Source organism: Carcharodon carcharias, chromosome 20, assembly GCF_017639515.1.
Source record: "Carcharodon carcharias isolate sCarCar2 chromosome 20, sCarCar2.pri, whole genome shotgun sequence".
Taxonomy (NCBI): domain Eukaryota; kingdom Metazoa; phylum Chordata; class Chondrichthyes; order Lamniformes; family Lamnidae; genus Carcharodon; species Carcharodon carcharias.
The window spans coordinates 40518636-40535483 of NC_054486.1; the positions used below are offsets into that span (position 1 = coordinate 40518636).

The window sequence follows — 16848 nt, forward strand, 5'->3', positions numbered from 1 at the left end:
GGGTACTTAAAAAAGTAATTAGGAGACCGAAGAGGGGGCATGAAAAAACACCGGCGGGCAAGATAAAAGAAAATCCCAAGGCATTTTATAAATATATTAAGGGCAAGAGGATAACCAGGGAAAGAGTAGGGTCCATTAGGGACCAAAGTGACAACCTGTGCTTGGAGCCAGAGGACGTAGGTGAGGTTTTGAATGATTACTTTTCATCTGTGTTCATTATGGAGAAGGATGATGTAGGTGTAGAAATCAGGGAGCGGGGCTCTGATTTATTTGAACAAATTAGCATTGAAAGGGAGGAGGTATTAGTGGTTCTAGCAGGCTTAAAAGTGGATAAATCCCCAGGCCCAGATGAGGTGTATCCCAGGCAGCTATGTGAGGCAAGGGAGGAGATTGCAGGGGCTCTGACACTAATTTTCAAATCCTCTCTGGCCACAGGAGAGGTGCCAAAGGACTGGAGGACAGTGAATGTGGTGCCAATATTCAAGAAGGGTAGGAGGGATAAACCAGGTAATTACAGGCCAGTGAGTCTAGCATCAGCAGTAGGGAAACTATTGGAAAAAATTCTGAGGGACAGGATTAATCTCCACTTGGAGGGGCAGGGATTAATCTGGGATAGTCAGCATGACTTTGTCAGGGCTAGCTCACGTCTAACAAATTTGATTGAATTTTGAGGAGGTGACCAGTTGTGTAGATGAGGGTAGTGCAGTTGATGTAGCCTGCATGGGCTTCAGTAAGGCTTTTGACAAGGTCCCACATGGGAGAGTGGTCAAGAAGGTAAGAGCCCATGGGATCCAGGGAAATTTGGCAAATTGGATTCAAAATTGGCTTAGTGACAGGAGGCAGAGTGTGATTGTTGAAGGTCGTTTTTGTGATTGGAAGCCTGTGACGAGTGGTGTACCGCAGAGATGGTGCTGGGACCCTTACTGTTTGTAGTGTACGTTAATGGTTTAGACATGAATATAGAAGGTATGGTCAGTTAATTTCGCAGATGACATCAAAATTGATGATGTCGTAAATAGTGAAGAGGGAAGCTTTAGATTAAAGGGCAGATGGGCTGGTAAGATGGGCAGAGCAGTGGCAAATGGAATTGAATCCTGAGAAGTCTGTGGTGATGAATTTTGGGAGGACCAACACAGCAAGGGAATACACAATGAATGGAAGTACAGAGGATCAGAGGTATTGAAACGTTAACTCTGTTTCTCACTCCACAGACACTGCTAGACCTGTTGAGTTTTCCTAGTATTTTGCGTTTTTGTTTCACCAGGATGTTGCCTGGGCTGGAGCATTTCAGCTATGAAGAGGGACTGGATAGGCCAGGGTTGTTTTCCTTAGAGCAGAGAAGGCTGAGGGGGACCTGATAGAGGTGTATAAAATTATGAGGTGCATCGACGGGGTACATAGGAAGAAGCTTTTCCCCTTAGCGGTGATGTCAATAACCAGGGGGTATAGACTTAAGGTAGCTTAGAGGGGATTTGAGGAAAAGATTTTTCACCCAGAGGATGTTTGGTATCTGGAACACACTGTGCGAGGCGGCAGTAGAGGCAGGAACCCTCACAACATTTAAGTAGTATTTAGATGAGCACTTGAAACACCATAGCATACGGGGCTATGGGCCAAGTGCTGGAAAATGGGATTAGAATAGATAGGTGCTTGATGGCTGGCATGGACACGATGGGCTGAAGGGCCTGTTTCTGTGCTGTATGACTCTATGACAAATGGACTGAAGTTGCTTTTTAAACTCTGAAAGGCAACTCTGAATGACACAGCTAACAAAATAATTTATTTTTTTGCCTAGGTTTTGATTTAATGACTGCCTCTTCAAACACAGTGTACATGCCTAGGGAAATGCAACAGCTAGCTAAAGCCAAAATCTTGAGCCAGGGTCATGCTGACACTGAGCTTGTTATCATCGTCACCCTGGCAACAGGCATAAGGGAGAATCTAACAGAGAATTCTCAAATATATGCAGAATATGCAAATGGTTCAGTTTGTATTTAACTTCATCCATTTGGTAGTGTCCAAAGTCACAGGATTTTAACGGCATAGAAGGAGGCCATTCGGCCCATCATGTGTGCACCAGCTCTCCAAATAAGCATTATGACCTAGTACCATTGCCATGTCTTTTCCCCATAGCCCTTCAAATTGTTTTTATTCAAATAATCATCTAATGCCCTCTTGAATGCCTCAATTGAACCTGCCTCCACCACACTACCAGGCAGTGCATTCCAGGCCCGAACCACTCGTTTCCCCATACCCCTTCAAATTGTTTCTATTCAAGTAATCATCTAATGCCCTCTTAAATGCCTCAATTGAACCTGCCCCCACCACACCTCCAGGCAGTGCATTCCAGACCCGAGCCACTCGTCGTGTGTAAAAGTTTTCTCTCACATCACATTTGCTTCATTTGCAAATCACTTTAAATCTGTACCCTCTTATTCCTGATCCTTTTACGAGCAGGAACAGCTTCTCCCTATCTATTCCGTCCAGCCCCCTCATGATTTTAAACATCTCTAACAGCTGGGAAGGTTTTTAAGAAGGACAGCTTAAAGATCCCCAATACTGTAATTCCTAAACATAAAGAAATGCTTGATATAATTCAAAGAAATCTTTGATGCTTTTCCTGATTATCTTGGAGGTAAAGACAATGTCTTGTATGCAACATCAACTCACCCCATTCTTGCAGGACAATTTTCTAGTGCAATTAGGGAGTGTTTAAACTAACTTGGCAGTGGTATCAGGACCAGGAGGTCATACTAGAGAGGAACACCAACGTGCACAGAAAATTGAGCGAGACAGATAGCACCAAAATAGGGAATAGCGAAGTATTAGGTGGGGTGAGAGGGAAAGTAATAAAGTCGAAATTCAGGCTACTGTGCATGTATGTGAATGAGTAGAATATGCAGTGTGTGTTAAATAAGGTAGGTGAGCTGGAAGTGTATATAGCCAATATTTAGTTGTGGTGATAACGGAAACCTGGCTCAAAGAAAGGCAGGACTGGATATTAAATATTTCTGGATACAAGATGTTCAAGAAAGGAGAGAAAAGGGGAGGGGTGGCAGTATTGATCTGAAGGTGAACACTGCAATGCTGGAAAGAGTGGATGTCCCAGAGGGGTCAGGGACAGAGAGCTATTTGGCTAGAGCTAAGGAACAAATAAGAAGTACAATTACATCGCTTGATGGGCCACCAACTAATGGGAAAGATGTAGAGGAACAAATTAGCAAGGAAATTAAAGATAAATGAGAGAATTATATAGCAGTTGTAATGGGGGACTTTAATTATCCAAATATAAAATGGGATGATGGCAGTGTAAAAGGCAGAAAGGGGCAAGAATTCCTAGAGTGTTCAGGAGAATTTTCTAAAGTAGCACAGCTCTAGTCCAATGAGAAAGACCTGGTTCTTGGAAATGAGCTGAACCAAGTGGATCAAGTGTCAGTAAGGGAACATTTAGGGGATAGTGATCATTGTATTATAAGGTTTAGGTTGGCTATGTAAAAGGACAAGGAGCAACCCAGGAATAGGAAAAATAATTGGAGGAGAGTCAACTTCAATGGGGTGAGAATAGATCTGTCCTTGGTAAATTGGAAGCAAAGATTGGCAAGCAAAACTGTAACCAAACAATGGGCTGCCTTTAAGGAAGGCATAGTTTAGGTACATGGTATTTTCCCACAAGAGGAAAAGTAAATAAACCCAGAGCTCCCTGGAAGACGAACGAGATAGAATATAAAATGAAGCAGGAAAAGGGTGCACATGATACATGTCAGGTGGCTAATACAATTGAGAATCAGGCTCAATATGAAGGTATAGAGAAGAATTGAAATAAAAATAAAAGAAGCAAAAAGAGACTATGAGAAGAGACTGGCAGTTAACAAAAAAGGCATATAAATAGTAAAAGGAGTAAGACCCATCAGGGCCCTAAAACAGGATTTACACATGGAGGCAGAAGGCATGACTGAGTTACTAAATGGCCACATTGTATCTGTTTATATCTAAGAAGAAGGTGCTTTAACAGAAGTTAAAGATATTAGATCAAAAGAAGAGTTGACAAAAAATAGCACACCTGAGGATTGGGAGCTTTTTAGAATTCAGTAAAGGAGAACCTGATAAAGAAAGGGGAAATAGAATGTGACAGTAAACTAGAGAGAAACATAAAAACAGACTGCAAAAACTTCTATAGGTATGTAAAAAGGAAAAGATTGGCAAAGACAAATGTAGGCTCATTACAGGCAGAGACAGGAGAATTTATAATGGGGAATAAGGAAATGGCAGAGAAACTAAACAAATAATATGTCTGTCTTCACAGAGGAAGATACAAAAAACCTCCCATGAAGGGACTAGTAGGAATGAGGAACTGAAAAATTATTATTAGTAAAAAAGTAGTACTGGAGAAATTAATGGGACTAAAAGTTGATTAATCCCCTGGACCTGATCTACATCCCAGTGTTGAGAGATGTAGAGATAACAACATTGCATTGGTGGTCATCTTTCCAAAATTATCTAGATATTGGATTGGTTCCTGCAGATTAGAAGGCAGCAAATGTAATCCCAATATTCAAGAAATGAGGGAGACAGAAAACAGGGAACTATAGGCCTGTTCACCTGACATCAGTAATAGGGAAAATGCTAGAATCTATTACTAAAGATGTGACAACTGAACACGTAGAAAATAATGCTAGGATTAGGCAGAGTCAACATGGATTTATAAAAGGGAAATCATGTTTGGCAAGCCTGTGGTGTTTTTTTGAAGATGTAACTAGCTCAATAGTAAAGGGGAACCAGTGGATGTGGTGTATTTGGATTTTCAGAACACTTTTGATAAAGTCCCACACAAAAGAAGTTAATAAACAAAATGAGAACGTGTGGAATCGGGGGTAATATACTGGCATGGATTGAGAATTAATTAACAGACAGGAAACAGAGTAGGAATAAACAAGCCATTCTCAGATTGACAGCTGTGACTAGTGGGGTACCACAAGAGTGCCTGGGCCCCAAGTATTCACAATCTGTATCAATGATTTGGATGAGGACCAAATGTAATATTTCCAAGTTTGCTGGTGACAAAACTTGGTGGGAATGTGAGTTGTGAGGAGGATGCAAAGAGGATTTTGAAAGGCTAAATGAGTGGGCCAGAACATGGCAGATTGTGATAAAATGTAATCCACTTTGGTAGGAGAAACAGAAATGCACAGTATTTTTTAAATGGTGAGATTGGGAAGTGTTGATGTCCAAAGAGAACTGGGTGTCTTTGTTCATGAGTCACTGAAAGCTAGCATGCAGGTGCAGCAAGCAATTAGGAAGGCAAATGATATATTGGCCTTTATTGCAAGAGGATTTGAGTACATGAGTAAAGATACCTTGCTGCAACTGTATAGAGCATTGGAAAGACCTCACCAGGATTATTGTGTATAGTTTTGGTCTCCTTACTTAAGGAAGGATATACTTGCCATAGAGGGAGGGCAATAAAGGCTCACCAGACTGATTCCTGGGATAGCGAGATTGTCCTATGAGAAGAGATTGAGGAGACAGAGCCTGTATTCTCTACAATTTAGAAGAATGAGAAGTGATCTCATTGAAACATACAAAACGCCTACAGGGCTCAACAGAGTAGATGCAGGAAGGATGTTTCCCCTGGCTGGGAGTCTAGAACCAGGGGACACAATCTCAGGTTAAAGGATAGGCCATTTAGGACTGAGAAGGGGAGGAATTTCTTTTTAAATGGTGAGATTGGAAAATGTTGATGTCCAAAGAGAACTGGGTGTCCTTGTTCATGAGTCACTGAAAGCTAGCATGCAGGTGCAGCAAGCAATTAGGGAGGCAAATGATATGTTGGCCTTTATTGCAAGAGGGTTTGAGTACATGAGGTAAACCTTTGGAAATTTCTACCCCAAAGGGCTGTGGAGGTTCAGTCATTTGAGTCTGTTCAAGATAGAGGCCGAAACATTTCTAGATAGTTAAGGCATCAAGGAATATGGGGATAATGTAGATAAAATGGTTTTTTTGAGGTTGATCATCAAAAATGATCTAACAGAATGGGGGAAGCGGGCTTGAGGGACCAAATAGCTACTTCTGCTCCTATTTCCTATGTATTAGATAGACTATCTGTACTTAAAAGTTACTAGGCCAACAGGACTGGATGAGATGCATCCAAGGATACAGAGGGAGCTACAGGTGGAAACTGCAGGGGCTGTGGCCACAATTTTTCAATCCTCCTTCAATATGTGAGTGGTACTGGAGAATTTAAATGCTACACCCCTGTTCAAAAAGGATGCAAGGTTAAGCCCAGCAATTACAGGCTGGTCAATTGAAGCTCGTTGGTTGGGAAGCTTTTAGAAATGATGATTTGTGACAAAAATAACAGCGACTTAGACAAATTCTGGTTCATTAAGGAAAGCCAGCACAGATTTAAGGGCAAATTGTGTTTAACTAACTTGCATGGGTTTTTTGATGAGGTAACAGAAGGTTGAAGAGGGTAATGCCTTTGATGAGGTGTACATAACTTCCAAAAATTATTTGATAAAGTGCCACGTAACAGACTTGTCAGTAAAGTTAGACCTCGTGGAATAAGCAGCATACAAAACAGATTGGCTGAGTGAATAGAACGGTTGTTCTTCAGACTGGAGAAAGATTTATAGTGGTCAGTGTTGGGACCATTGCTTTTCCTGATGTATATTAATGACCGAGACCTTGGCACACAGGGCACATTTTCAAAATTTGCAGACACAAAACTTTGACGCACTGTGAACTGTGAGGAGGAAACTTCAAAAGGACACAGAGGTAGTATAAGGGGTTACTTCTAACTGCATAACATGCTAATCAGATACTGTGTACATCATCACAGGAAGTGATACAACATCACATGATTTGCTCTCTCTTGCAGCCTCAGCTAAGGTGCAGCCAGCGCAGTAAGATATTTCTCAATAAAGGTTCTGTTTTCCATACCTCAGGATGCTCAGTAAATAATCTACATTAGTCTAACAATACCAAGAATATTATAACAGATTATTATATATGGTGGAATGGGTGGACAAGTGGCAGATGAAATTTAATGCAGAGAAGTGTGAAGGAAGAACATGGAGAAACAACATCAGCAGGATACAATTCTCAGGGGGGTGCAGGAGCAGAGGCAATGGGGGGTTTGCGTGCACAAATTTTTCAATGTGGAAGGTCAGGTTGAGAGAGCAATTGACAAATGTATGGCATCCTGGATTTTATAACTAGGGGCATAGAGCACAAAAGCAAGAAAGTTATGATGAACCTGTGTAATACACTAGATCGGCCTCAACTGGAGTTGAGGTCCAGTTCTGGGCACCATACTTTAGGATGGATATGAAAGCATTATAAAAAATTATGAGACTGGTTCCAGGGATGCGGCACTTTCAGTTACGCAGAGAGATTGGAGAAGCTGGGACTCTTCTTCTTGAAGAGAAGGTTGAGAGGAGATTTGATAGGGATATTCAAAATCATCGGGGACAAGAGTAGATAGAGTAAAACTGTTCCCACTGGTAGGATTGAGAACCAGAGGGCACAGATTTAAAGTAATTGGCAAAAATACTAATGGCAACAGGAAGAAAAGCTTTTCTATGCAGCGGATGATTAGGATCTGGAATGTACTGCCTGAGTGTGGTGCAGGTTCAATCATGGTATTCAAAGGAGAATTGGATTATCTGAAAAGGAGGAATGTGCAGGGCAATAGGGAAAAGGCAAGGAAGTGGTACTAGGTACATCTGGCCAAATGGCCTTCTTCTGTGCTTTAAGAATTCTATGATTTCAGGGCTGGTTCTGATCTACAATTATATCAACCATGCAAGCGGTTGAGATGCTACAAGTGGCCTGAGAAAATATGGCCAGGTATTCTTCACTTGATTACATTGCAGCGGTTCCTACAGGAAGGTATGTCTAAACACAGGATGAGGTGTGATGTCTTTGCAGCTGAATATTTGCATTTCAAGATTTTTGACTATTTGGCTTAGGAAGAGTTTCAGGTATATGAAGATATTGCTATTAAGTAAATTTCAGCAAATAAGTTAAATCCACAAACCGCACAAGGTATCTTGGAAAAGAGAGTCAATTGGGTCAATAACTGGAATTAGACAAGTTGGATGTTGAATGGTGTTTCATGTGAGGCAACAGGGTTTGTTAATACATTATAGCGGCATTCAAACACAATGTTGGAATGCCATCGTTCATTTGAGTCTAATGGTGGCTGCCTGAGGAATGCCTAGAAAGGCACCAGCAAAATTGATTATTGGCTTAACTAGCTAATCCCCAGTGTGTTGCTCAAGGGTCAACAGTCAAGTTTTTGCTTTTCTCTCAAGTTGAAACAAGAGCAAAACTTTGGAGTGGAAATAATCAGAGGAAGAGTTTTCTCTAAGATTATGTCAGTTTTGCAAATAGTGCTTACATTGAGAAGTTAACTAGAAAAATGTCGCAAGAAAGCAGCTCACCATCACCTTTACAAGGGCAAATAGGGATGGGCAACAAATGCTGGCCTTGTCAGCAATGCCAGCATCCCACAAAAGAATAAAAAAAATCAAGGTGTGAGTTTGCACCTTTTGGTTTTACTTTATGTTACAAGGAACAATAGGAATCATAAAGAATTTTAATGAAACTGTATTCTGTTCAGTCCTTTACTGGGTAAAATAAGCCAGTTTCTTGGTTTACAATTATCCTTATCGCATTTGAGTTTATTCATCCATCTTATAGAAGACAGGACAAAAAAAAGTGCAAGCTTACAGAATTACATGAACACAAAGAGGGGTTTTGTTGTTGTGCATCCTGAATTATACTTTTGTATGACTAGATGTTTGGCAGCAAAGGAAAAATGTTCATCATAAGAGACTTGGGATCTACCTATTGGATGCTGACCCAGAGAAAATATCTGGTGCATACCTAATACTTATAACAAGCTGCAAGCATACACTGTGAAGTTCACCTGGCCAGAGTCAGGAACCTGAAGGTTTTTCAATACCTATAGAACCATACCCCTAAATGAAAAAGAAAATTGAGAAAGGGAAATAAAAACTGAAATTTAAAAATGAAAAGGAAATTTGGCTACTCTCCATCAATTTCCCAGAATTACCTTTATATCTGTTTATTTAAGAGCAACATTTTACTTGCATTTATAGGGAAAAATAAATTAAAGGTTCAAAATCATAGATATATATCTGAATTGTGACGTAAACAAAGTAATGTTACCTAGACAGGCAAATGTCCACAAAGTCACGTTACAACTAAGCTTGCTTTAAACACCATGAATGGTCTAGCAATCTTAAAATATATGTAAATATAAGACTGCGAAATATAATGAGACGTGTTAACACAAATCTTAAAAGATTACTTTTATAATGAAGTCCTGATTTAATTCTGAAAAAGTCTGATTTATCATTTGCTTACAAAGTAATAAACTACACTTTTAAATTCATGGGATATTAATTGATTTGAGACATCCAGAAATATGAAAAGGTGTTTCTCATAACAGCTTCTAGCAAGAATATTAATAAAATTCCATCTCAGTGGCTTTCTGTCTTGCGAGATGATGGTTTCCGTCATGACGGTCAACTGTGTTAAACATCGCTTGGTGTGGTTCAGGAGCTCCACTCTAGCATGGTAGTCTCTCACATTTGCTGAAGGGGAAGACAGTGGGCTGAGAAGGTGCAGGATTTGCTGGCCTCCATTTCCTCTGGGCACACTTCTCAGCCAGTTGAGCTGTCCGTTTCTGCTTGCCTCTTCAAATGCCCTTCAAACAGTCAGAATCCAGAGCTCACAGCCGTCAGCATCTGTCTCCCAATGTCAATGTCTGCCAATATGCGCTTGTAGGTGTCCTTGTATTGGAGGTATGGACACCGAACAGGTCGTGACTCAGTGGCCAGTTCACTGTAAAAAGGATGATCTTTAGCTATAGGGCCATGAGCCATCTGATGAACATGGCTGAGCCAGCACAGGCATCCTTGGCTTAGTGATGAGCATATGCTGATGGAATTAGCATGCTCCAAGACCTGACAGTTGGTGACAATGTCCTGTCAAGAGATGCCTAGGCTATGTCTGAATTGGGGAAAATGGAAACTGTTCAGCCTTTTCTCTTGCCTAGCAGACAGCAAAATCCTGACGAGTCGAATCCCAGGGGAGCCACCCACACAGCCGAGGCCCCGTTTCCATACAAATGCATCTCTTTGTAACCTGATATGCCTACAAACACAATTCATGTCAAAAACAACAGACTCAAATGCCAAAAGAAAAAACAGCAAAGTAGCAAATGTATGAAGAAGTCTCTATTTAATTTGTTCACACCTTACAATGGCCTGACATTGTAAAAAGCCAGAGTTCCACATTGAAAGATGTCAGGAGTTAGCTCCAGAAAAGTTTGGCTAATCCAGTTATCAGTGTGAAATTTCAGCTTATCACAGACGACTGCGACATAACCTGAATTTAGTGTCATCCGAGTTTCATTGTGACGATCTCACTACTGTAAGGAAATGCAGGCTTGGTAGACTTGCAGTTTGGTGTTCTCAGTTGGGTTGCCATTGTTCCACATTTTCTTACTCAGCTTGGATGTAACAGCTGTAGCTTTTGTAATGAATGTTGATTTCAGCATTAAGTGACAGATTACTGGTGATTGTAGAGCCTATGTATGTGAAACTATCAACATCCTCCAGCATTGCATTGTCAATGTTGTTATATGGGTGGTAGGGCAACATCCTGGAAAATGACATTTACCTTCCTGAAGCTGACAGTCAACCCAAATTATTTACGGGTGTGAGTGTCTGTCCATTTGCTACTGAAGAAGGTGTCCCTCAGTATGGAATGCTAGTGCAGCATCGTGACCATACAGCAACACTGACGAGGGCTTGGCACACTTTTGTCTTGGATATCAGGCAAGGAAGGCTGATAAAAACAAAAAACAAAAAACTGCGGATGCGGGAAGTACAAAACAAAAACAGAATTACCTGGAAAAACTCAGCAGGTCTGGCAGCATCGGCGGAGAAGAAAAGAGTTGATGTTTCGAGTCCTCATGACCCTTTGACAGAACTAGGCGAATCCCAGGAAGGGGTGAAATATAAGCTGGTTTAAGGTGGTGGGGGGGGTGGGGTTGGGTGGGGGGAGAGAAGTGGAGGGGGGTGGTGTAGTTGTAGGCAAAAGCAGTGATAGAAGCAGATCAAAAGATGTCACAGACAGCAGAACAAAAGAATACATAGGTGTTGAAGTTGGTGATATTATCTAAACGAATGTGCTAATTAAGAATGGATGGTAGGGCACTCAAGGTATAGCTCTAGTGGGGGGGAGCATAAAAGATTCAAAAATATTTTAAAATAATGGAAATAGATGGGAAAAAGAAAAATCTATATAAATTATTGGAAAAAAACAAAAGGAAGGGGAAAGAAACAGAAAGGGGGTGGGGATGGGGGAGGGAGCTCAAGACCTAAAGTTGTTGAAATCAATATTCAGTCCGGAAGGCTGTAAAGTGCCTAGTCGGAAGATGAGGTGTTGTTCCTCCAGTTTGCATTGGGCTTCACTGGAACAATGCAGCAAGCCAAGGACAGACATGTGGGCAAGACAGCTGGGTGGAGTGTTGAAATGGCAAGCGACAGGGAGGTTTGGGTCATTCTTGCGGACAGACCGCAGGTGTTCTGCAAAGCGGTCGCCCAGTTTACGTTTAGTCTCTCCAATGTAGAGGAGACCGCATTGGGAACAACGAATGCACTAGACTAAGTTGGGGGAAATGCAAGTGAAATGTTGCTTCACTTGAAAGGAGTGTTTGGGCCCTTGGACGGTGAGGAGAGTGGAAGTGAAGGGGCAGGTGTTACATCTTTTGCGTGGGCATGGGGTAGTGCCATAGGTGGGGGTTGGGGAGTAGGGAGTGATGGAGGAGTGGACCAGGGTGTCCCGGAGGGAGCGATCCCTATGGAATGCTGACAGTGGGGGTGAAGAGAAGATGTGTTTGGTATTGGCAAGGAAGGCTGAACAGCTTTCCATCGGTTCTGGTATGCAAGTAGACATCATCTATGGATGAACTGAAGATATATGACTGCAGCACTGAGAAGAATATGCCAAAGACTGTTGGCATCAGAATGCACCCGTTTGACCCCACTGTCGATCTCAAAGGGCTCCAATGCTGCCCTGTCGAAGCTGACCTTACCAATCACGTTGTCAGGGAAAGAGGAGATCGCACTGGGCAGCTTCGGAGGACAGCCAATTTTCTCCAGTAGCTTAAGCCTCTATTCACATGATCAAATGCCTTGGTGAGAAGAATGAAGGCAATATACAGTGGTCTCTTTTGCTCACGCCGTTTCTCTTGCAGCTGCTGGACTAGGATTATGTCAATTATGGATCTCCCAGTTCTGAAGCCACAGTGGGATTCGGGATATATCTGTTCAGCCAAGATCTGCAGTCTTATAAGGGCAACATGGGCAAATACTTTTCCCACAATGCTGAACAGGGGGATGTCGATAGTTGTTGCAATTGCTACGGTTACACCTGTTCTTAAGCAGGGTTACAATCTTTTCTGAGGTGCTCCCCCCTACCTCCAGCAGAAGGAGGAATTCTTGCAGATGCTGCTGGAGTGCTGGTTTCCCGAGCTTAATGAGTTCATGTGGTATAGCATTAGTACCTGGAGTTCTGCCCGTGCAAGCAACTCAATAGGTTTGTAAAGCTCCTCCACGGTGGACTCGATATCCAGATCTTCCTCAACAGACAGTCTCTATGCTGTCCACAGCTTTTTGGTGATGGAGTTCTCCCTAGAGAACAACTCAAGATAATATTGCACCCATCTCTGTCAATGATGACCTCCCTGCCTTTGTGTTCAATGGAGCTGCTTTCTTTGTTGATGGACCTGCTGGCATTTTGATCCCATCATCCATGCTCCTAGCATTCCCTATGCCATGGGCATCTGGATATTCTGGCCGAGTTGTAACCAGTAGCCACTGGCATAATGCCTAGCAGTCTGTTGGACTTTAATTCAAACAGCTCTTGGTGCACTCAAGAGCTTTGTCGGTCAGATCTCTCTTGTGAATAATAAGAGCGGATCTTCATCACAGCAATGCTATCCTTGAACATGGCAGCTTTCTACCCCTCTTGTTTCCCATATGTTGAGTGTAATATTGTAAATGGTGTTTCAAAGTATGTTCCATTTTGCTTCTGCACTGTGTATGGGTATGCCAGAGAACGCCTATTCAATCTGGTTAAGGGATTGCTGGGTAGGCAGTATAACCGACATTGATTCGAGTGAGTCATTTCTGTTTTGAAAGACAAAGCTTCAAGGGTTGCATGCACACCAGGGAGAAATTTGTGTCATAGTCAATGCTGTGGTACTGTAGCTGTGTGTGTTGAGAAAGCTGTTGAGAAAGTCATGTCTGGTGATGATCACGTCCAGCTGGTGCCAGTGCCCTGATCTTGGATGTCTCCAAGACACCTTGTGGCAGGGTTTGTTCTGAAATAAAGTGTTTGTTACAAAATGCTCATGGCAGCAGCAAAGCTCAAGTAGTCTCTATTCTCATTTATCTTTCCCAAATGTTACAATTCCCATAGAGACCAATAACTTTCATGATAATATTTCATGTTTTAAGACTTTTACTGTAAAAACATAAAAAATCAACCAACATTACTTAGTAAACAATTAATTTTTTTGAACTACAGAAAAGATATCCTTCAGTAACAACACAACCAAAAACTCCCTGCCATGTTTCTGCAAAATGGCACATTCTTAACAGATATATAGCCTTGTACTTGAAGCCCCAAATATCTCCCAGTGATTCAAGAGGCTCACTTCTCCCTGTCCTACTGATGTGAATCTTCTGGTGTCCTTTTAAACCAAGTCCCCTTCTGAAGATACTTCTGAGCGTACTTGAATGAACTTCTAGCAGCAAGGCACCAAGCGGTGACTCCTTGGTCTTCAATTCTCCACAACAAGCTTTGTTTCTTTAAACAGGGGTTCCATCCTCCCATGTGGCAATGTAATCCAGAACTACAGGGTAAATTTGCAGCAAAGCATCATTAAATTCTAATGATGAAGAAATTGAAAAAAATCCTATGGATCCACTATTGTTTAGGTCATGGCTGTGTTAAATCTGAGCCTTGGATCAAGAGAAACACTTGTTTGTTCGAGTTGGAAGGCCAATAGCTCAAGTCCTACTGAAGAGCTTGAACACATTATTTAGGCTGACATTTATTGGAAGAGCTTTTCTTCTTTTGCCTGAAACATTAAACCGGGGCCTTGCAATGGAGACTTCTCCAGATGTTTTGGTGAACATTTTGTCCTCAAAAATAAGATTTTTCTGCTATTTGTGACTGCCTGTTGAACATAACTACGCGTCAAAAAGTAATTTGTTGAAGTTGTGCAAATGACCTTGAAATGAAAAGCAGATTTTCCCTGTCCAGTTGGAGGGGAGAAAGCAAATTTAAGAACACAAATTAATCCCTTGATATGACTGATCATAAACATCGTTTTCTCATTTAGTTCCCTGAAGCCCCATAGTAAGTTGGACATCTTTGTTTGGTAAAAGGGATGGAAGATGAGGCATAGGGGCCTGGGTAAGGAATGGAAACGAAAGTGAAGATCTATTACTGGAAATGCATATTCCTGCCACCCCAACCCACCCCAACCCATTTCACTTTTTCTCTTTACTTGAGGACGGCGCTGTGACATAACTGTACAGGGCACAGATGCCCTTTCAGTATCGCACTGGAGTTACCATCCTTCAAGTGAGAGCCTTGGAAATCAGTGCTGGCAAAGTATTTATTAAAGGGTTAGCACCAAGGTCCTCAACCAACCTTCATGTGTTCATTCCAGTAATAATTCTTCTTTATTCTTTTATGGGATGTGGGCATTGTTGGCAATGCCAGTATCTGTTGCCCAATCCTAATTGCCCTTGAACTGAATGGCTTGCTGTGGTCTGGAGTCGCATGGAGGGTAGGCCAGTTAAGGATGGCAGATTTCCTTCCCTAAAATCTTCCTTTCTTTTAGGGAAGGGAATTGTCACTATTACTGAGACGAACTTTCAATTCCAGATTTTATTAATTGAATTTATATTCCATCAGCCGCCCTGGTGGGAAATTAACCCATGTCCCCAGATCATTAGCCTGTGCTGCTGGGGTACTAGTCCGGTGACATTATCACTACGCCACCGTCTCCCCTTATTGGGAACAATAGAATTTGTAATGCATTAAGGTGCAAAATGCATGATATATAAAAAAAAAAGTTAACAGTAAAGTCACAATAATAAACAGTTATGAAAACATCAAAATAATAAGCAGAGTTTATAGCAATTCAAACAACTAAAATTCCTATTCAACATCACCACAGAAATCTATTCCAGGATCTGACCTCCTGTATTATAGGGAGAAACATGGATTCCACTCCACATGAGAAAAAGATGAAATGAGAAAATTCCATCACTACATGACAAAATCTTTAGGAATTCAAGTATGTATTACATATTTTGATCGTTTAGTTAGAACCATTAATATTTGCCAACATATTTACTTCACAATAACCAAAGAACCATTGTTCTAATAATTTAAACTAAGTGGTGATATCTTTCAATTTTGGATATTCTCACGAGTAGATATGGCTGCATAAGAGATATGTTAGGATGAGAAGATACCAACATGACATACTGATACAAAAGCAAAATATCATAGATGCTGGAAATCTGAAATAAAAACATAAAATGCTGACAGTACCCAGCAGGTCAGGCACTATCTGTGGAGTGAGGGAAATAAAGTTCATATGGATAACCTTTCATCAGAACTGGAGAAAAATTAGAGATGTAACAGCTTTTAAGCAAATACAGAGGTAGGGGCAGAATTTTCCCATCGGCGATTCGGGGATGGGGCCCGCTCGCCGACGGTAAAATGACGCGGGATGACATCGGGAGGAACCCCCGCCGTCAGCCAGGTCCATTTGAATATTGAGGAAGGCGAAATCAGTTGTCCGCCCACCGACCTGTCAATGGCCAATTAAGGCCATTGACAGGATAATTAAGCTTGTTAAAGGCCCTGCCCGTCCAACCTTAAGATTGGCAGGCAGGCCAGGAGCCCCAGCAGCCTTCTGATAATACATGAAGCCTCATCCACTGGCGGAGTGAGGTTTCATGTCTGTTTTTAAAAACTTTAATAAAGTTTATGTGCTTCTTATTAACATGTCCCTTCTCGTGTGATTGTCACATGACATGTTAATAATGTTAATATTTTTCTATTTTTAAATATTTTTATACTGACAGTAATCTCCCTGAGGCAGCACTTAGTCTCAGGGAGATGTGTGCTCTTTTGCGCACATGCGTGAAAGAGCGCACTTTGACAGATGGGGAATCCCTCCACCCCCCACACAGGAAGGGCATAGCGCATCCTGTCGGGCAGGCCACGGGGCGGGCCTTAATTGGCCCGCCCACTCAAAATGGCGTCAGGCCCCATTTCGGCGGCAGAGTTCGGCTGCCCGCCTGCCCATCAAGATAAAAATTCTGGCCAAGGAAAAGGGGGAGGAAAAAGGAAAAGAGCAAAAGGAAAAATCTATTATAAGGCAGAAGGCAGGAGAGATTAAATGATGAAACAAATGATAATGGAACAAATGAAGACACAAAAGATGGATCTGGAAGAGGTGTAAATTGGAATAGCAAAATCACTACCAATCCCTACCTTTATGCAATCACTACCAAATCACTGCCTGAAAAAAATGGAGGTAGTGGCTGTGATCTTAAATTGTTGAACTCAATACTGAGTCCAGAGTGCTTATAGTGGATATTGCTCTATAGCCTATCTCCAGAGATGGAAACGGTGAAAGAAAGAGTTGAAGATGGATGATGTGAAGGCAAGGGAAGTATGGAAATTGGAAGGAAAGTTGATGGAATTTTTCAGTTC

At 41.7% G+C, this 16848-nt stretch overlaps 1 protein-coding gene across 6 annotated transcripts in view; it reads right to left on the bottom strand.

Annotated features, from left to right (window-relative positions):
• The window catches only part of strn3 (striatin, calmodulin binding protein 3), a 268108-nt gene that overhangs the window by 108579 nt on the left and 142681 nt on the right, over nucleotides 1-16848 (bottom strand). The gene's annotated exons all lie outside the window — the stretch shown is intronic.